Raw genomic sequence first — 23,200 nt, forward strand, 5'->3', positions numbered from 1 at the left:
CAAAATCCTAGAAAAGTGCATCCACCTCCAACTTAGGCCTTTCCTGACCCAAAACAATCTTCTCACTCCTACCCAACATGGCTTCCTCCCAGGCCATAACACTATAACCACTCTACTCTCTTTCCTAGAAACTGTCAATCAATCCCGAGATTCAGGAACTTGGTTTCTACTGTTTTACCCGATCTGTCTAAAGCATTCGATACTGTTTCCCACAAGCAGCTTCTCTGTCATCTCATAAACCTCCATCTCTCACCAAGCACTTTATCCTGGCTCTCCAGTTATCTATCAAACAGATTACAGGCAGTCAAATGGAAGAACTCCATCTCTTCCTTCCTACCTACCCCAACTGGTGAACCACAGGGATCCATCCTTGGGCCTATGCTTTTTAATATCTTCATCAATAACTTTCACACTGCTGTTCCTGATGCCAAAATCATTCAATATGCAGACGATTCAACCTTAGTCTGCTCTGCCTCAAACCTCTCTGAATTGCTGACTAAAACCCAGACTGATTTCTCAACAACTGAAAACTGGGTGCATCAAAACCACCTCTCTCTCAATACAAATGAATCAGAAATTCTACTGTTCCCTCCCACAAAGACCCTCTCCTATGACAAATACAACTTCAAAGTCCATAGTCAAACCAATTCAACTATAGAAATGGTTCCTTCCACTAAACTACTTGGCATTACTGCTGATGAACACCTCAAGTTTGATATCCATATTCAACAAAATATTAAGAAAACCCATAAAAAGCTAGGTATGCTGTACAGGAACAATCACTTTCTCTCCAACTCTACTAGGCATACTCTGGCCATGACTTATCTTCTTCCTTCCTTATTATATGGAGCTCCTCTCCTAACCAACCTGTCCTCCTCTATCACCTCCAAACTAGAAAACTGCTACAATAAAATCTCTAAATTTGCCACTAAATCTAAAAATTCCACCCATCATTGCCTTACCTTACAATCCCTTAATTGGCTTGAACTCCCAAACTACCTAGACTACCTCCAACTCACCACTGCACATAGACTTGTATTTTACCCAACAAAATATCCTGCTCTAACTAATATCCTTCCACCTCACACACTCAACAGAATTCTCAGATCTAAACATTTTAATTGCTATCCACAAACCTAAATGTCCTGCTGGCCAACTTCTCCTCTCTTACTCTCTAGGCAAAAAATGGAATTCCCTTCCTTCCACACTAAGAACAATACCAAACTCAGAAAACTTTAAAACCCAGCATTTCAAACAACTGTCCACTAAATGGCAATGTACCTGTCTTCACCCTACCTAGCCCATGCTAAGAATATGCACAAGGGGTTCTCTCTCTGGTTCCTAAGCTCTCTATAACTCTCATAGTTATCTTCCTATGAGTCTATCTAAAATGTGTAGTCTAATGACTTGTTAACTAAAGTCTCAGTAATATCAAGAATTAAATCCATTTGAAAAGGGCCTGTCAGCTGATTTTGCAGTCACAGTCGTATGCCTCACAGTCATAGGCAGCACATGAGACACATATTAATCAGTCCACCTCATTGTCAAATACTGGCAGACTGGGAAATACAACGGAAAAAAATGTCTTTTTTTCTTTGGTGCCTCCATCATCCTACCTCACTCTTACACAGACCTCCACAGATATGCCAAGTCTGATAGCAACACCACCCCAGAGAAGCTTAAGAGTGCCCTAGCAATCTCAGCCATTAGCTTTTCACCAAGTTTTTCTTTCTGTAAATGTCCCTCACTATACAGCTGTGTGGTGATGCTGAAGGAGTAGGTGTCCAAATGGAGTAGGCAGCATACTAGCTCAGCTATGCCAGCCACCCTTTACCCCGCTTAAGCCATGCTCCCTTTAAATGGAGCATCCACAGCCTCCACTAAGAAACTCTGCTGGGAACAACTACACAATTGCCCAGCCCTGCAAGATGAACATGCCTATCCCCCAGAAAGTGTTCTATAGCTATGTTAACAATCTCAATGGCAACACTCAGATCTGCTTTGAGTTACAGCACAATGGCACTAAATATACAGAACCAACTGATATTGCCAACATCCTGGCAGATAGATTCAGTTTTAACTTTACCCCCCTCTCACCCTCTAAAGGGCTCATCTCTATACCAGAAGAATACAAAGTTCCTGTAATCACGGCTGCACAGGTAAAAACTACACTCTCCAAAGCAAAGAATGCAGCATTCATGGGACCTGACAATTTCCCAGGCTGTGTTCTATATGAACTACAGAAAGAACTGGCAACTCACCTAAGTACCATGTTCAATTATAGCCTCACCTTAGGCTTTGTGCCCACTGAATGGCACACAGCGATGGTTATCCCACTCCACAAAGGGGGAGCCACCATGGACCCCGGGAACTACTGCCCCATTAGCCTGATGAGCCTGGTCTGTAAGGCTATGGAACGTATCATCATGGAACTTATAAACAATGACATTGGGAATCTCCAAACTCTAGACCCCACCCAGTTCAGGATTGTAAAAGGCAGATCATGTCTCCTAAACCCTAAAGACTTCTTTGAAGCGGTCACCAAAGCGTAGATGAGGGTAAGGTGATTCACACAGCCTATGTAGATCTCGCCAAGGCTTTTAACACCATCCCCCACTCTGGAATTATTGATAAACTCACTAAACTAGGTATAAATCCCTATATCACAAGATGGGTTGCCAACTGGCTAACTGACAGAATCCACACTGAAAGTAGCAGACTCCAAATCTGACTTCAGACCAGTGACAAGTGGAGTATCACTGGGATTCAGTCCTGGGTCCTCTCCTGTTTGGTACCTACTTCTCAGAAGTACAGGCTAACACAGAAGGTCTCTGGCTAATGAAATTCACAGATGACTGCAAACTAGGAGCCATAATCGAATCTCCTAACGATGTGGACATCCTACAAAAGGGCCTCACTGAGACAGATGCCTGGTGTCAAAGCCATGGCCTCAAGCTCAATGCCAAAAAGTGCGTTGTCATCCCTTTTGGTAAAAACTCTGTAACCATGAACTACCACATAGGCGGTAGTCTACTTAACAGCAAAAGTGTGACAAGAGACCTTGGGATGCAGGTGGACAGTAGTCTCTCATTTGATAATCACATCACCACAGCAGTCAGGAAATCCTTCGATGTGGCATACCTCATAACAAAAGGTTTCTCATCCAGGAAAAAAGAGGTCATTGTTCCCCTCTACTCGTCACTCATTAGACACATTATAGAGTACAACCCCCTTTTGGTACGTACCTCACAGGACATCTACAACAACTAGAAATGCTGCAGAAATACCTCACAAAGAGGATTACAAACCTCAAACAGATGCTCTATGCAAAAAAACTCCAGCTTTACTCCATTGCATATTGCCTACTCAGAGGCATTCTCTGCCTGACATACAAAGCTGTGTCAAACCCAGAGCTTTTAGACATGCTGCATTTAAAGAAATCCCAATCCCTCCAAACTACACGCCCTAGGGACCTAAACCTTGTCACCACAATAAACAGAACATGCTGGAGGGATAGATTCCTGTCCCAGAGACTTCCCATACTCTGAAACAAACTACCTATCTATATCAAACAAAGCTCCTCATTAGCACTCTACAAGAAAAATTATGATGATTGAATGGGAGATAGGAAATTCACCCTGGGGATCACTTCTGTGGCTCTGCTCGATAGGGGCACAGGAAAATAATTTTCTTGGATGCCAAAAGTTAGAATACCTTTTTGGCTAGGCTTATATAGGCCCGAGTACCAATAGCCTAGTACCTATCTATGAAATCATGAACCTAAGAACCTCCATGGCTACTCCATCAGTTGCCTGAGCTGCTAATCAGATTCAGGTTCACTGGGTTGCAGTCGATATGCTTTCTTCCTCTATGCCACTACAGTGCCTCAGTTTCAGTATTCTGACAGACTGCAAGAGATTAGTATGCATAGGCAATTCTCTTGCATATGGGGGCTTTATCTCATAAACAAAGCTTTTACAGAAATCATTATACCACTTGGACGGTGGTAATACACTAACATCATCAATAAAATTGCACTAGATGCCTTGTAGCTGCCATACAGAGATGAATGAAAATAACTAAAATATTAAATCAAGAAACTACCCTGACGATATATGAACCACACTTAATTTCAAAACCTTAACACAACCTGAAGGAAGGCATTTACGTAATTCTGTATTACGTGGCTGCCTCAAATATGATGATAAGGTGAGGGAGATTTCAGGGAAGCTTTGAATGATGATCATATTTAATAAGTCTGAAGAAAAAAATAACAAAATTCCAAAAATGTAGAAGTATTAATAAGATGCGGCATCTTTTAACCAGCCCTAATTAACCATCACAGTGGTCGGTCAATAAGTAATTATAGTAGCTGTGTAATTCTATCCATAGCAACTGTAGTCCTACAATTTCCTTATCACCATAGAAGCCTATTAATAGGAATGCTATGCTTTAAATCATTGCATTTTGTTACAGTATAAAGTTCATCATAACATTTGCTTAATTAGAACATTTTCACATCTGAATACTATGAATGGATTGTGGAATACTGCTTTGCATTTTAATTATATGATATGAAGTGCTTTGGGAACATATCTTTTTAAGGTGGTCATAGTGGAACATTTAGTAATGATATGTAATTTTCCATAGGACAGCTGTTAGCAGTGAACACTGCATGTATCTTGCCCTTATGTTATTATCAGAATAAAAATATCTGCTTAGATTTTGTATGATTCCTGCAAAAGCAGAGAGACTTCTGATATATTATTCAATTATTAGGTAACACTTAGGAGAAACTCAACAGAATAAAAGTCCAGTCAAAGCATCATGTGAAAACCAGAACAACAGATGACTTTAAACCTTTTTTTATTACATCTGTAACAGTGTAATTAAAAGAACATGTTTGCTTTTAACTTATTATATAGCCGATTTGTATTTAATAATAGTTGAAGTATTATTGCAGACCTTTGCTTTGTACATAATTCTGTTTATTTTACTTACATGAATTTCCAATTTTAGTATTTCGTTATTTTATAGAAATATATAGACTAAAATGCTTGGATCAAGTTGCTAAATAAAGAAACTTTAAACGTTATAATGTACACTTCTACTTTTCTATATTTCACAAGAATTAATAGCCCAGTAAGGGTATTTTCAGAAAATCTGTGGCAAGAGGTTAATCCAAATGGCTTTTTTTTATTGCATCACTGACAATGAACACAATACCTGCAATAGGTGCCACGCCACTGAACTATTCATTAGTGAAAACAATGTACATAATCAGATGGGATTACAATCCGATTTGCTTTACAAACGTTTCACCTAGGAACTCTTGTACGTGTGTGTTGGAAAATAGCATCATAAAATTGGACGCATTATGAATTTCATGCTGTTGGTACAGTTTGCACGTATTATGAAATTCATGCTAATGGTACAGTCTGCACGTATTGTGAAATTCAGGCTATTGGTACAGTCTGCATGTATTATGAAATTCATGCTATTGTTACAGTCTGCACGTATTATGAAATTCATGCTGTTGGTACAGTCAGCACGTATTATGAAATTCATGCTATTGGTACAGTCTGCACGTATTATGAAATTCATGCTGTTGGTACAGTCAGCACGTATTATGAAATTCATGCTACTGGTACAGTCTGCACGTATTATGAAATTCATGCTATTGGTACAGTCTGCACTTATTATGAAATTCATGCTATTGGTACAGTCTGCACGTATTATGAAATTCATGCTATTGGTACAGTCTGCATGTATTATGAAATTCATGCTATTGGTACAGTCTGCACATATTATGAAATTCATGCTATTGGCACAGTCTGCACATATTATGAAATTCATGCTATTGGTACAGTCTGCACATGTTATGAAATTCATGCTATTGGTACAGTCTGCACGTATTATGAAATTCATGCCATTGGTACAGTCTGCACGAGTTATGAAATTCATGCTATTGGTACAGTCTGCACGTATTATGAAATTCATGCTATTGGTACAGTCTGGCTGTATTATGAAATTCATGCTATTGGTACAGTCTGCACATATTATGAAATTCATGCTATTGGTACAGTCTGCACATATAATGAAATTCATGCTATCGGTACAGTCTGCACGTATTATGAAATTCATGCTATTGGTACAGTCTGCATGTATTATGAAATTCATGCTATTGGTACAGTCTGCACGTATTATGAAATTCATGCTATTGGTACAGTCTGCACATATTATGAAATTCATGCTATCAATACAGTATGTACAGTTTAGATGTGGGGTCTTCTGATAATCTAGTATGCATGAACGGACACCAAATGAATAATAATAATAATGCAGGTATCAGAAATGACTGTAACAGTCATATTCTCTTTGATGCACACCTTAAGAGGGGCACTGGAGATATCTTAATTAAATCTGAGAAGAATTTCACATGCAATTCAGTTTGTGGCATATCAACACAGCAGAATGTCTTGGCTCAACATGCATGGACATGCACAGGATTAAGGATTTTCTTGAATTTCTGGAATTCACAGGACTTGTAAGAAATCTTTAGTGAAAGTGGATACTTCATTTAATGATAGGATTTCATATTACTTTGAGTATTTTTATTGCAATGGTTGGATTAAGAATTCTTTTATAATAGGATTAATACAGCTGATGTAAATGTAGTTGTTCTGTTTGTTGAAAGTACGAATAATTGGAATTTACTTTTCTTACCCTTGATTTAATATAAATATCTTCAAACATGCAACAAAGAGATCATGTGGCTACAATGTCAGACAACTGCATACTGCCTTTTTATAGAACATAATGAACTCTAACATTTGCTTATACAATAATTATAGTTAAACACTTATTAAGATTATGATATATGCCATATATATATATATATATATATATATATATATATATATATATATATATATATATATATAAATTAAATGATGGGAGTACACAACCTTAGTAAGGAACATGGTAATGACAAAATGACATTTTTAATATAGTGATATTAATAAGAGTTCAGTTTGGATGAATATATGTTCAGAATGTACAAGATTATTGTGTTGGCTACAGAATCAGCATGACTAAGGTACATGAAGCAGATGTAGCTCTTCCTCTGTATAATTGGAGGCATAAAGTGCAACAGTCAAAAAAGTCACTTCCTATAACAGACTACTTCATTGTCAGGGAATCACATTACTGATACCATTAATTATTTCACAGAGAAGAGATAAATATGGTTCAGGCTGTAGGGGTAAAGGGTTTTACTAACAAAGAATTGTTAAGGTAATCCTGGATGATATAAAGATATAAAAAAATGGACTACATGTGAATGGAATAGGATGAATATTTTATATGCCAGATATTAGTTTCAGGGAAAAAAAAAAAAAAAAAAAACAAGGCTAGCAACATCTACAGAAGCTCATCAGAAATTCACAAAAAGTACTCTGAGCTGGTAAAGCACAGATTGGTCACATCTGTGTTTTAGACCTCTCTTTCTTCCTTGCAATGTAATCTATCCTAGGAATGTTGTGTAGAATGTGGAATGTTGTGCTTAGAACCAATATACTGTGTTAATAACTAGCTACTAACATGTAAACACTGTAACACCTAGATTGTGTACCCTAAATCTATGTATGTTTAAAACATTGTCATTCTGTTTCTCCTTGCCTGGAATCAATTATCTTATGTTTTTAAAATTGTTATTTTATTGTCTAAAATTGTTCTCTTGGAGCTTTTCTCTGCAGGCCTCCACTGTAAATTGACTTGTATGCAGTTGGACTATACCGGTCAACAAATGTAAAATAAAATAAGGGACTGCATGGTGCGATTCAACATTCATCTCTTGGCTATATGAATGAAGGATGGAGAATTAAACCGATCATAATGTATGTAGCAGAAATGTAACTTTGACCTCAGTGAAGTTGTAATGCCAGTGGTTAACAAAATGAAGATGATTTACATTAGGTGGAAATGTAGTTGTGTACTATTATTATAGCTTAATAATACCAGGTTAAAGACCATTAGCTGAAAAGGTTAATTGAACAGAGACTGGCAGTGGAACTCTCAATATCAACAGTGATGCTGTGATGACTATGGACAGGAACACTGGTGGAAGTTGTATATGCTCCTACCTTAAACCTGTAAATAGAATATAACATCACTTTAGACCATCAGTCATTATCATACACTTTAATCACCCAAGAAAATAACTGGAGTTCAACATGCTTTTCATCTCCCCAGTAATCTCTTCCTCTCTCAACAGCAAAAGGACCGTGTTCCCACATGTCCTCCACCCCCACATACTTACCACTTATGGAACTGGCCAACCTCCTCTCTTCACTTCTAGCATCTGTTACCCAGCTTTCTTTCTAAACCTTCACTAGAGCTCTGTTCACATCATCTGTTGGCCCACAATGCCTTACTGTTTCTGCCATATCTCACAACTTTCCTTCATTTCATCATCTTTCCATGCCACCACTACTTTCATTCAATTATCTTGTAATCTATGCACAAGCTCCCCACCTCCCAAACCCTCAACTGTTTACACTCCCCTTTTCCTCCAGCCTTTATGTCTGACACATTTTCCTATCCTCTTGACCTACAAATCTTACTTCAACTTTATCCATCACCCACTCCAAATCCTCCTCTGCAGGTCAAAGAACAACCTTCTATGCACTAAACTATCTCAGCAACTCACCCCAAGTGCTCTCTGTTTGTTTAATATCTAACCACCTATGTTTTCCTTATTTACCTTAGATATCTCTTACTCTTTTTAAGATGGATTTCTTCAAATGCTCCAGAACTACTGCCGCCTCCCAGGATATTTTTTCGTTCCAAAGAGATTATTAGCCTTCTTTCTTTCCCTCTCACCCCTCCACACACTTCCAAACATATTGCTTAACTAGCATGTCTGTCTTGGCTTTCACATTAGTAAACATTGTGTTTCTCATTCTTTTCCCATTTATTTACCCCTTAAAGGAATCCATAAGCCCAGCATCCCCTATCCCTTACTCTGCCCTCACACTGTCATAACATTCCTGTTTAGTCTTCTCCTCCGCCTCCGTATAAATGCATCTCAAATCATCACCTGCCTCTCACCACTTAACCTTTAATACACATCTGTATATGCCCTTCCAAACAGATCACATGACAAAGTATCATGTTATCACTTCAGTCTACCTTTCATTTCGGTGAAATTATCTTCACCATATGTACCAATGATATTTTGTCTATCCTATCCCTCAGGGATTCCCAGTTCTCACCTATTACTTTCCTCAGTAAAAAAAAAAAAATCCATCACACACTAACATCTCTCTTCTCCATTCACTCATGGTAACCTTGTCTACCCCACCTCCCATCATCCAGCCCTATCATGAAGACCACCATCTTTGAAGAAGCACATGCCAGATACCATCCTCAAATTCTCAAAATATCTTAGTCACACTTCCATCAAGTTACTTTTTGTGTCCATCAATAATAATGCACACAAATACAAAGCAATCTTAAATCTCTTTTCCCCCACCAAACACTCCCTCATCTGCTAAACCAAGAAGTCTTCTTAATCTCTCATGTAATAATTTTATTTAGTTTTGTATGGCTGCAACTGCACAGGTTTTCAGTGCCTTTTTCTTCCTGGCTTCTCTTCCCTGCAATCACAATGCAGCCATGGGTTTAGAGAGGTACCCCAGATGGTCCAGAGGGAGATTGAGTTTCCCCTCCATCTTCTATGTTTCTTCAAATAAAACAAGCTTAATTCCTGCTCATTAAACTCCTTCGGGTGCTCTAGATTACAGTGAAAGAGTGAAAACACAGCAAAGTCTATACCATTCACTTAAAATCAGTTTTATTCAGGATTTACTCATGCATCCAATATAATTATCAGATCATATGATTCCTCCAAGAGAAGTGAAAAATGTAATTCTCATAGGAAGGACTTAACAAAATGAAGAAGGCTTAAGCACATTATGAAGAAATATCAATACTTACGGAACCAATAAGAAAATCATCTGTACTGTGGAAATCAAATTAAGTAAAGCATTTAAGCATTCACAATCTCAAACAATCGCAGTACAAAGGGTGGAGGTGTATCCATATTCATCAAGGATACTGATATCTCCAGGTTAGTAGCACAGCATGATGCCTCAGAGATCATCCATGTGCAACTATCAGCAGGCAAAATCACATTTCACGTCGTAGCCGGTTATAGATCGCCCACTCTGCATTCCTTGAGACATTGGAAAATATAAAGGTCCTACCCAACACCATAATCTTGGGTGATTTCAACTACCCTGGTATAGACTGGGTGAACTACCAATGTTCCAACTCCTATGCTCAGTGAGTCATAGAATTTATAAATTCAAATGCCCTTGAACAACTAGTATGTTCCTCCACTAGAGGGGACAACTTATTGGATTTAATCATCACAAATATGGGTGCCCATTGTACCACACCCATTATCACTCCCTCCTTGATCAGATCCAACCACAAACTGATAACCCTGGACATCCTCACCCCTCCACCTCCCCCAATCAAAGAAACCATAGTCAAAAACCTTTCCAAAGCAAACTTTAAACTGCTTGCATCCAAAGTGGAAAGCTTCACTATCCCCTTGCAGAAGGATAATGATATCCAGGATGCGGAATCCTACACCAAGGCACTCTATATGCATCTTCAGGATTGCATGGACCATGCTACCCCAAATAAAACCAAGACTCCTTCCTCAAGCAAGAAGAAACCAGTCTGGTGGACCCCAGCCATAAGCAAACTTTACAATAAAAGGAGGAGACTAATACAAAAAAAAGGCCAAATCTCAAGTAGAAAAATCACCCCTGATCAGCATTAGGAAGAAATTGAGGGCCCTCATCAAGTCAACTAAGGCTAATTTTGAAAAGAAAGTTGCCAAGGATAACCATAAGGCCTGCTATGGCTAAGTCAAAAACCTAAATGGCAACGCTCAGGTCTGTTCTGAGCTAGTACAAAATGGAACAAAATACACTGACCCTTCTGACATTGCCAACATCTTGGTTGAAAGGTTCAGTGCAAATCCCCCCCCCCTCCCCTCACCACCTACAGGGCCTATTACCATTCCAGGGGATTGTGTAAGTCCAATTATTACTGATACATTGGTTAACAAGGCTCTATCTAAAGCTAAAAACACTGCCTCCATAGGACCAGATGGTGTCCCAGGCTGTGTCATACGCAAGCTCCAAAAGGAATTAACCCCGCATCTTAATACCCGGTTCAGTCTTAGCCTCTCCACAGGATATTTGCCCATAGAATGGCGCATGGCAACGGTAGTCCCGCTATACAAGGGTGGGGCCACAACTGACCCTGGGAACTACCAACCAATAAGCCTGACCAGTCTGATCTGTAAGGCTATGGAGTGAATAATTATGGAACTCATAAATGGAGAAATTGGGGGTTCCAGTCACTGGACCCCACACAGTTCACCTTCGTCAAGGGCAGATCATGCCTCCTGAACCTGGTGGATTTCTTTGAGACAGTTACTCAGGCTATAGATAAGGGAAAGGAGGTACACACGGCTTACCTTGACCTTGCTAAAGCATTTGACACCATTCCCCATTCAGGTATTATTGATAAGCTCACCAGCCTGGGCATAAACCCTTACGTCACAAGATGAATTGCAAACTGGCTCTCAGACAGATCCCATAAAGTTAGAGTAGCGGGATCTATGTCCGAATCCAAACCAGTAATGAGTGGTGTGCCTCAGGGCTCTGTCCTGGGGCCCCTCCTGTTTGGCATATACTTCTCAGAAGTACAGGCAAGCACAGAAGGGCTGTGGCTGACTAAGTTTGCAGACAACTGCAAACTGGGTGCTATAATAGGGTCTCCGGCCGACATGGAGATCCTCCAGAAGGGCCTAAATGAGACTGATGCATGGTGTCAAAGCCATGGTCTCAAGCTAAATGCAAAAAAATGAGTAGTAATCCCCTTTGGAAAAAATAGAGTACCCACAAACTGCAACATAGGAGGTAATCCCCTAAAATCTGAAGAAGAAATAAGGGATCTAGGGACCCAAGTAGATAGTCAGCTTTCCTTTGATAACCATGTTGCCAAAGTGGTTAGAAAATCCTTCTATGTGATCAATCTGATCAGGAAAGGGTTCACATCAAGATCTAAGGATGTAATGGTGCCCCTCTACTCTTCCCTCATCAGACCCATTATTGAGTACAATGCACCAATTGGAATGTACCTGGCTAGACATCTCCAGCAGCTGGAGAGACCACAGAGGTACCTAACCAAGAGGATTACTGGCCTCAAACAGTTGCCCTATGCAGCAGGATTGAAAAAGCTATGACTGTTCTCTGTTGCATACCGCTTTCTCAGAGGCGATCTCTGTCTAACGTACAGAGCCATGTCCAACCCAGAATTGTTGGACATGCTCCATCTTAGCAAAACCAAATCTACTCGAGCTACACTCTCTAGGGATATAAACCTCAACACAAAAATGAATAGAACATGCTGGAGGGATAGATTCCCTTCACAGAGACTTCCCTTACTATGGAACAGGGTCCCGTTCTACATAAGACTGAGCCCCTCACTATCGCTCTTCAAGAGGAACCTTGATGAGTGGATGGGTAACAGAAAGTTCACACCGGGGATCACACCAACAGCACTACTAGATAGGAGCCAAGGGTACTAGCTGCTAGTACAAGAGTCTAGGGAACTACTAAAGGGGCGGTGAATACTGCACAATGTGGCTGGGCTAATATATGCCTTCGGGCAGATAGCCCAGTACCAACCTATGAACCTATAAAGGTCTCTGTTCCAAAGATTTGCTCTCAGTGTAAGTGATCACTTACACTGAGGGCAGATCTTTTGGAATCTGGCCCCCATTGTAAGCATCTTTACAGACAGGTCTTACACCAATGCAAGTCACTGACACTGACAGGAAGTCTTTCAGAATCAGGGCAGACTTATACTCAGAGCAACACTTTTGCAGTCTGGTCCAAATAGTAGTTGCCTAAATACAAGTGTTAATGTTGTGCACAGTAGTTAGAAATGTACAACAATTAGGAAGAACAGACAAACACAAATGTTGTAATTAGAAAATACACAGAAAAAAAGAATGATAAGAGGAATATTCAGGAAAATAAAAACAACATTAAATGGTCTTTTTGGAAAACACTGAAAAAGAGGTGAAATCACACTTCCCAGGTGTTGCAGCACTTGTACACTATAATATCATACCTCTCAAGTGCTATATGATTCGTACACTACAATATCACACCTCCCAAGTAATGTACAATCCATACACTACAATATCACACCTCCCAAGTGATGTACAATCCATACACTAAAATATCACACCTCCCAAGTAATGTACAATCCATACACTACAATATCACACCTCCCAAGTGATGTACAATCCATACACTACAATATCACACCTCCCAAGTGATGTACAATTCGTACACTACAATATCACACCTCCCAAGTGATGTACAATCCATACACTACAATATCACACCTCCCAAGTGATGTACAATTCGTACACTACAATATCACACCTCCCAAGTGATGTACAATCCATACACAACAATATCACACCTCCTAAGTGATGTACAATCCATACACTAAAATATCACACCTCCCAAGTGATGTACAATCCATACACTACAATATCACACCTCCCAAGTGATGTACAATCCATACACTACAATATCACACCTCCCAAGTGATGTACAATTCGTACACTACAATATCACACCTCCCAAGTGATGTACAATCCATACACTACAATATCACACCTCCCAAGTGATATACAATTCGTACACTACAATATCACACCTCCCAAGTGATGTACAATCCATACACTACAATATCACACCTCCCAAGTGATGTACAATTTGTACACTACAATATCATACCTTCCAAGTGATGTACAATTCGTACACTACAATATCACACCTCCCAAGTGATGTACAATCCATACACTACAATATCACACCTCCCAAGTGATGTACAATTCATACACTACAATATCACACCTCCCAAGTGATGTTTAATGTGTACACTACAATATTATTTCTCCACCTGACTTTTATTTCCTTTGCTTATTCTTTTTGATATTCACATAATGGTTACTTACTTAGAGGCACATGAATGCTGAAATTACTTAACTACGTAGTTTTGTAGTTAACAATGAAGTCTGGCAGCTAGCATAGAAGATTAAGGCTATGGATCTATTTACAGATGCTTAGTTTAGTCCATCATTTGATTATTATCTCAACCTCCACATGTGCTTAATGCATGACTTTGATCAAGCTGCTTAACCAGCCAGTATTCTAAGGGTCTGGGAAACTGGGCTAGGCTCCTCAGTGGTCTCCTAGACAGTATTCATAGCAATTATCTATGGACCTATAGAGATGATCATTTTCCAATAATTGTTTGAAACTCTGAAATGTACTGAGTGTCCGCTAAAATAAAATTGTAAAATACAATTATTAGAAGAGTGAAGAGAGAAAACTTAAATGTGACAAATCTACAAAATGTAATTTAAAATTTAGATTTTAATTTGAACTTTAAAATTTTAGTGTGAATTTAAGTTTAAGCCTGAAGTTATGACATCTCAGAATATCCCCCCCCTCTCTGAGGAGGAGCAAAATGGGAGTAAATAGTGATGTTGTGAGGTGGCATAATTTTGTAAATTGGTTTTTAAGAATAACAATTTAGTTTTTAAAATGGCAGGAGATGCACTTTTAGGACTCTTCCTCATAGGGAACAATAAATATGAGAACATTACTCTTTGTAATCAACTGTTAAAAATAATTTCTGCATGCTAGTAGTATGATTTGTTGCATTCATATCTTAGCAAACATGCATCAAAACTGTTTTCAGGAAAATAAAGTCTAAAATCGTATGTGAAAGTGAGGAAAGTATGAGAAGGAATGAGATATATTGTTAAGGAGAAGTAACAAAAGAGGACTGATAAAACTGGTTAGTAAATCACTAACTCTGAAGTTGTCATCATATTTCACAGCACTGCAGGCAAGCAGAAGTGTGGGAAATATGAATCATTCACATTTCAATTAAAAGTCAAATTATTTTATGAGATCACTAATTTCAGTGCACTTAATAGCTTATGTTACTTATATCTTGAACTGCAGATATAGAGTGTATAATTCATTATATAAAAGAAATACATTTGTTTTATGAGGTTTAAGTTCTTCTCACCTGATCTTTATTTTTTAATTTAGTACTTTGCATTAATGTTTTAGATCAGAGACAGCAATTAAACAAGATAATAACATCAGTCATTAAAGGGGAAGAATTAACATTTCAAAACCATCAGCACTATAAAACTATATAAAAAATGCTCAATGATTTAATTCTGTTAACCCTTAATGTGCTCGGTAGGACTGAGTTATACTTTGATTTGACAGAAATGAAGCATTATATTTGTTTGTATGCCTATTTTGATGTAATAGCTAATGAATGTCCAGGCTACAGGAAACCATATTCTCTTAAAGGCTGCAGAGAGAAAGAGAAACACCTGTTTCATATATATATATATATATATATATATATATATATATATATATATATATATATCGAGAGATAAGGAGCCTACAATCTCCAGAGTAATTGACTAAGGAACTGATTGGCAGCAGCTGTTTTGTAGGTATATTTGAGCCAAGAACCTCTGTGTAAGGAGCTTTCTGAAATGTTTTAGCCTATGTTATGTGTAGAGGCCCAGACAGGTCAGGATGTAGGCAGACCGTAGCCTGACAAGAAAGGAAAATAAGAGAAAGAGAAAAAAGTCCATAGGGATACTGGAAACACTTTGCAAAATATCTGGAAAACTCATTTATACTTTACAACTGGCAATTATTTTAAGGAAATGTTGGAATTCTGTGCTGTATCAGGCAGGATGCATATATTTTATGGTGAATTATTTGAATTTTTATGTTACAAAACTATTACTATTGAAATTAATAAACAACATTTCTTCGAACTGTTTAGAATACAAAAAAGCAGTGTAAACAATTAGAACCATGAACCTTTGTAAGATATAGCATTGGTTTTCTTTTATTTAATCGATTTAAAGAATGTATTTTATGAATTGTTCTAGAAAGGCCTCTTATGTTAAGAAACATCTGTCTTTTCTCAAAATAGTTGAAGCTTGATTTTTTTCTTCTAAAGCAAATGGAGATATCTTAAAGGATGGGAAGTGCATGAAATATGCTTTGGTTGAGCTAGTAATTTCCACAAGGTAATCACAATAAAAGGAACAATGCACTGTACTACTGGATTGCAGCAGGCAAAAGCACAGTTTATTTCAAACTGATGCACACTGACTTTACTAGCTACATGAGAAATCAACTCCTCTGCAAAACTTTGAGAAAAGGTTTATCGTTTCTTAAAGCAAACATACTGCTTAAGGAATGATATAGTGCTACAAACTGAGATGTTTAACTTACCTGATAATTCTGCGTCTCAATTGTTTTTACTAAATCCATTGAGGAATATAATCTTCCTGGGATTGCCTGATAGGCAGTGATTAACAAGTTTTTTTCAGCAGAAAGCATTAAATGAGAAAGGAAACAAAGGTAGCATAACAAATGGTTAGAAATGTTTCTAAGAACACTGCCTTAACAATATGCCTCTCATAATGACTTTACTAAACTGGCAAAAGGAATGTGCTGAGGAATTTTGTAGAAACAAATTCTTTGAACTGGATTTCTGAGAAAATATGTCAGATGGTTCTGAGTTTTGTGCATTGCAAATGGTGACTGTACAGTTTGTGTCCTGAAAGAAAGCATAAACTACACTGGTTTTAGAACATCTAACAGAGTATGCTGTATTAACTGCTCACAAGTATGGTGTTCTGAAACTTTTAAAATGATAAAAAAGTAACTTTTTTTTACAACATTCTGGTTAACCTGTGACGATATAAGAAAGGACAATCTTGTAACAGGAAAAGAGTCCTACAGTTTGTTGTGTATGAATGAAATTTTTGGGAGACTATAATCTCATTCTACTGAGAAATGACAAAATAAATGCTAATGTGCACTGTACAAAAATGATGATACAACTGGTAAAACTATACAGCACTATTGCATAATGACTTCTGCTTAATGAACTGCAACAAGCAATATGGGAGACATAAGGAAAAGGCAAATCTTTTTAAATGCAGACACTGTTGATACTATGCAACTGTTAACAAAAAGATCTATGTGTCTGTATAGGGATTTGCTCTAGCAATAAAAGTAGGTTCTTGTGACAGTACAGAAGGTAATTTTCTGTTGATGTTAGACTAAACACCAGTAACATAAAACATTGTGTGTTGTTAAGATTATCTGGCATAGATATAGTGACATTTTGTGGAGCTAAACATTGAGTGCGGCAAAGCTCTCAATCTTCTAGCTCCAGAATGTGGAACACTGCCTTTAATAATATGGAACAAATGGGCAAAACATGGAACACTATCAGCTTATTAACAACTTCAACTAGAAGCTCATAAGATGGTTAAAATGTATTAGTTTCTAGTTATAAAAAGTTCCTTTAATGAATTATCATGACTCAGTGTTATTTACTATAGATATCAGTTAAAAAAAATCTTAACACAGGCCCTTTCAGTGTGGAAATGTGAGGAACACTGATTTTTTAATACTCAAAATGAGGAACATTCCTCGTAATGAGGTACACTTGCGAGGTATGGTGTACGGTACAATGACTGCTAAAGGCAAGAGTATGTTGGCACCTCAAAAAACTAAAAAAACAGGTTGAGTGGGGAGAAAGGGTAAAGAACATGACTTTTCAGACTAAAGTTGGTAATTAAAAAATGTGCATGCAAAATAAAAGGCCAACAAGCAAGACAAAGTAACAAAAAAACTAACTAGGGATTTGCATCTCTGTTAGAAAAGGTCAGAGCTCTGAATGAAAATTTAAAACTTCAAAGAAGACATTGGGTCATTGTCTCCAAGCAGAGAGAATCAGTGAAATACTGCAAGAAGATGGATTCTGAACATAAAAATTAAAAGAAAATGACAATAAAGGAAATAAACAACAACAACAAAAAAGAATGTATGGATTTATGATTTAACCAAAAAAAAAGATTTTTTGAACTTATGTAAAAATTTGCAGTTGTAAAAGAGAATAATAAAATTGAAGCATTTAAACAAAGTGATGCCACAACTAGAGATAAACTGGTAGCCAAAATAAAATACAGATACAGATTTGAAAAGTCTATGATAAGACAAGCTAAAAGGAGAGCAAGGCTGCATTAGTAAAATTGAAAAAAAGCAATGCATAAATTATAAAAATACCAAAGAAAAATGGTGCTATAAACTGAAACACAAAAGAGAAGTCAGGAAAAGATCTAGGCTGACACTGTGGGATACAGAATGATAAAAATGAACTACATCTAGGATTGCTACTGACTGATCATTTACACTTAAATGCAAAGTGTCAAGACCTGAAAACTAAAAAATGGTTTGCTTAAAGCCAAACTCACAGAGACCCAGAATAGAATTAAAAATGTGTAAAAAGTATGCTCATGGTGAAGTGGATGAGGAAACCCTTACCTAAAGCAAACATTGATACTTTGGCCAGTATTATACAACAAAAGAAATCTAACAGTGCAAATAAAGGAAATCAGCTGGTACTTACCAGTGAGAAACATGAAAAAGCCATATGTCAAGAGATGCAATGTTGTAAGAGTAAACCAAAAGCATATAAAACTTAAGAGGCTCTTGAACAGAAACTCTGATGGAATGATAGCATTGTTAATGTGCTTCAGAAGGAGAAAAAAAGACTGAGTGCATTTAAACCCTGAAAATGAAAAAAAAGAGCCACATCAGTATGTCATATTGGCAAAAGGAAGTAATTTGATAAAGTTAATAGTGATGACCCTCAAACAGAACAGAAATAATATTTTGTCCAGAAAGTCATAAAAACAGCAAAACAAAATTGTGCCACAGCACAACAACTTCAAAGCCTGAAGTGATAATAAAACAGATGGGTATAGAACTTGAAGGTATAGATACAAACCTAACTTAAAATAGTATGCAGAGTACCTCAGGGACACTCACTGATCTAATTGTGGAGTCTAAACCAAACACCTCATCACTTTTATTTGATGTAATTTCTTTTCAGAAAGAATTAGAGGTGCAATGGTATAAATATAAAATGGTTAAAAAGAACAAAACAAGCTGTGGCTACTTAACCCTTCTGTAACAAGGAAACATGTATTGTAAAAGAAGATGCTGTAGATGAGCCAGTGGCAAAGTTATGAAACAAAATGTTAAACTGCATGGAAACTGTGCTTCTATGTAAATAAGTGGAAAGTAAAGCCAAGCATATAGCAACTACAGAAGTGCTATGCTGCAGTGGAGGCAGGGCTTTAGTAAAGTCCTTACTGGAGAATAAAAATGTAAAACTTGGATTTAAACCAAAACATACAGACATGGATCTATTTTGAATCACTGAAAACTCTTTTCACTGAATTTCAAAACACTCACACCAAATCGCTGAAAGCTCAAATCACGGAAAAGTCATTTCACTGAATCACATTTCACTGAATTTAAGTACTGTTGGGCAAATAAAATGTATTTTCCCTTTTCCCCACTGTAGTGTGATCCTTGAGTTAGTATATGTAGTTAGGGGGATGTGGGGGTCATAGCCCCCACCTACTTTTGGTTTTATATTGTTAGCTTTCAGTGAAATGAGATTCATAAATATAAAAGCTAAGTAGGTGGGGGGGCTACACACCCCCAATGTGGGGGGATCTGTCCCCCAACCTTCTAACTACATATACTAACTCCAGGATCACACTACAATGGGGAAAAGGGCATATACATTTTATTTGCCCTACAGTGAAATGTGATTCAGTGAAATGTGTTTTCAGTGAATCAAAGTAGACCCACAAACAACACACGCATTTAGCAAAATACCAGAGACCAAGTTAATTATAGCACAGTCACAAATAACTTCTACCAGCTTAATCCATGATACACATCAGACCACAGCAACTAATGACCAAGGTGTGCTATGGAGGACATGGGAAGATGGACATCATATTTAAAATGACAATTACTATCAAGTTTCAAAGCTTCATGAGAAGGATGCATGAGTGGAACAGCAAACAGAGCATCATAATAAATTTGAAATCCGGATGAGCAATCTTGAAAACAAGCTACACCAAGCGACACATTCATTAGCAAAGGAAATCACATGCTTAGACATTGTTTAAAAATACCCTCCCCCAGGTCAGTCTGAAAGGAACTGAGCAATGAAATTTACTGTCACCAAAAATCAACCAGAACAATGAATGTGAGAGTGAAAATTATTTGCTGTTGTTTGTTCAATTGGAAAAGATTATAGAATGATGGAATTATTAAGGAGATAGCCAGTGTGTTGAGGCTATTATATATGTACTGTCCTATAATTCACTGGGCTGAAGAACCACAAGAAATTGGAATACAAACAAAGCAAGTGTGAATGAAGAAAACAAGAACAGAAGAACCATGAGTTGGAAACCTGTGCTATACTCGGGAAAGTAATACTTTGAAGACAGTTAAAGAATAAGAGGTGTTTAAAAATACTGTTTTCATCTCTGCTCCAGAGAAGGATACTTCCTGCTGGGGATTAGTCATGCTTGGTCTTCTAGAAGACAAGGGAGCTTAGACAGTCATCCAAAAACATGTGCTTCAAGTACTAAGAAGACACCACCAACCAAACATTCCAAATACTAATGACAGCACTTTCTTTTTGTGTAAACATGGGGGATGTTCTTATCCAGATGTGGGGGAACAATCCGTGCCAGAGGAAGCTGTGCAAAGACTGATGGACTAAGGTGTCCGGTATTATTCCTATTCTTACCAAGGTCATTCTAGTAGTGCTCCAAGTGGGGAAGTTCTACACAATGTGTGAAGGCACTGAAGATATCCTACTACTATTGAGCTTTTGGGCCAGATGAGGTGGAATTCAATGTTCCAGGGCTACTCATAACTCCCAGGTTTCAGCTAGTGTGCCACGTGATATTGTGGCTAATGAATGTCCAGAATGGAGGAAACTATCCTCTATAAAGGTTGCAGAGAAATAGAGATCAGAACCCCCTGCTCAGATAGAGAAAGAACCTCTACTCTTCAAAGTAAATGACTGGCTTCATCTGCCTTACAGGTCATTCTGAGCCACAAACCTTTGAGCAAAGAGAATCTTCATTTCTCTAGATATAGAGAAGATTACATGTAAAGGCTCAATGACATCGGGAAAGAAGCATCCTGGTGCCCGACTCCTGGCGTATTCATCTGATAATATCTGTTAATTTTTCAATGTACAGTACAAATAAACTTGTGGAAGAGGGGTGCCCTGCTGTCTTAATCATCTAACACTACCCATTAACTATGACTTTAAGCAGAGTGTTTCTGTATGCTGCATTGAGCCATGAACTATTTCCCCAAAGCCTTTCTTTTTCACATACAGCTTAAAGTGAAACTCTTATGAATAAAAGTTTTTTTTCATTTTTTTTTTCATGTCAAATAGGATTACCCTGGCTATGTCGAAACCCTTGTACCATCCATGCATAAACAAGGTGATCTTTTAAATTTTCAGATGGCTTCCTGTCTACACAACCCAATCCATCAAGGTTGTACTAGCAACGTTTTTCATTTCTTGGACCTATTTATTTATTTATGGAAATACCATGAGGCAAATGTCAAGGGTAGTTAAGTTTCAGACTTTCATTAAATAAGAAACTACTCTATGAACAGAATAAAGAACAGCTATTTCTGCAGAAATTAAGGCAGTTGTTTAACTGTGGTTTCTTTGTTAAAGCACCTCAGTAACTTATTATCTGGTTAGGGTATCCTACCTGTAATACACAACTGAATCCAGTCGTTATTTAAACTATTAGATTGTGGCTATATTTCAGAAAAAAACAATACTAAGGATATGAAAACGTTTATTCAAATTTCATAAGCTTTCCCAATGTTTGAATTTCATAAGCTTTCCCAATGACTTGTTTCTATTTTATTCTATTTTTTTTCAGCATAAGTTTCATTAATATCTCATTCTAGGTACATGATAACACCACAGTCTTTAAGTAGCTGAAGACATAGACCAGGATTCAGAAATGTTATCGCCAGAGGTAAGTACATTTTATCACTGCCGGTAGCCGTTTTAGACTTTTTGACACTGCAAAACCAGTACTTACCTCAAAAAGGTGCTGCATCATGATTGGCTGTCTCTCTGTCCAAACAAAAATGCTTGTGAGGAATTCCATGATAGGGGCATTTGATAAATGGCCATTAGCACTCCAGTGTGAAGGACTTCAGTAAGTGATTTATGCAGCTGAGTGATTCTTAGAAATACAGAACTGTGTAAATCTTACTGTTAGCCATTTTAGTTAAACTGGCCAAAAGTTTGTGTGCACCCTTTTTCTCAAAGGAGAGATTGCATCACATGTAAGGGGTCTATGTTAAATCAGCAAATGCTTAAAAAAGCGAACACTAATTTATCAACCCTCTTTAAGTGAAAGCTTAAAATCCCAAACACTCGGAATAGCGATTTTTTTCCCAAGGAAAAAAATCACTGTTCCACAAAAAAAAAACAAAAAACTTGAAAACAGTAAATAAAGTGGCGGGCTTCGTCACCTACACCCCTCAAAAATGGCCCAGCATTTTTTTTTTCCTGGAAAAAAAATTGCTGTTCCGAGTGTTCAGGATTTTCAGCTTTTGCTTAAAGAGGACCAATAAATCAGCGTTCACTTTTTTAAGCATTTTCTAATTTAATATAGGCCCAATATATGAGCTGGGGAGATAAGCAGAATTGGGTGTGTGTGTTCATGTGTTATGAGTGTGGCCAGATGTGCGAGTCCATGCAGACGTTTGAGTGGTGTACGTTAAGTATGCGTGCATGTGTGTGTCTACCTCAGAAGTCATAGTGGAGTGTTAATTTGGGGATATGTAGGGTAGGTGTGTGTGTGTGTGTTTGTGTATGGGTGAAGGGGTGTGTGTGAGTGTTATTAGGTGAGAAAGATGTGCATTCAATGTACAGTGAATGCATGTTTGTATTGGACTGATTGTGGGTGTGTATGCAGCTACCATACCTAAACTCCCCTCGATTAGTGAACAAATCCTGTTACATCAAAAGTTAATAGAACAAAAGGTTTTGCAGTGTGAAAGACATATGGATACAAAGAAATATGAAACTGTAATATCAA

General features: G+C 37.6%; 1 protein-coding gene across 1 annotated transcript in view; it reads right to left on the reverse strand.

The window, feature by feature from the left end:
• The window catches only part of UNC5D (unc-5 netrin receptor D), a 3,101,373-nt gene that overhangs the window by 1,529,552 nt on the left and 1,548,621 nt on the right, over window positions 1-23,200 (reverse strand). The gene's annotated exons all lie outside the window — the stretch shown is intronic.

The sequence above is a fragment of the Protopterus annectens genome, chromosome 9.part0, assembly GCF_019279795.1.
Source record: "Protopterus annectens isolate FY-2018-M chromosome 9.part0, PAN1.0, whole genome shotgun sequence".
Lineage (NCBI taxonomy): Eukaryota > Metazoa > Chordata > Ceratodontiformes > Protopteridae > Protopterus > Protopterus annectens.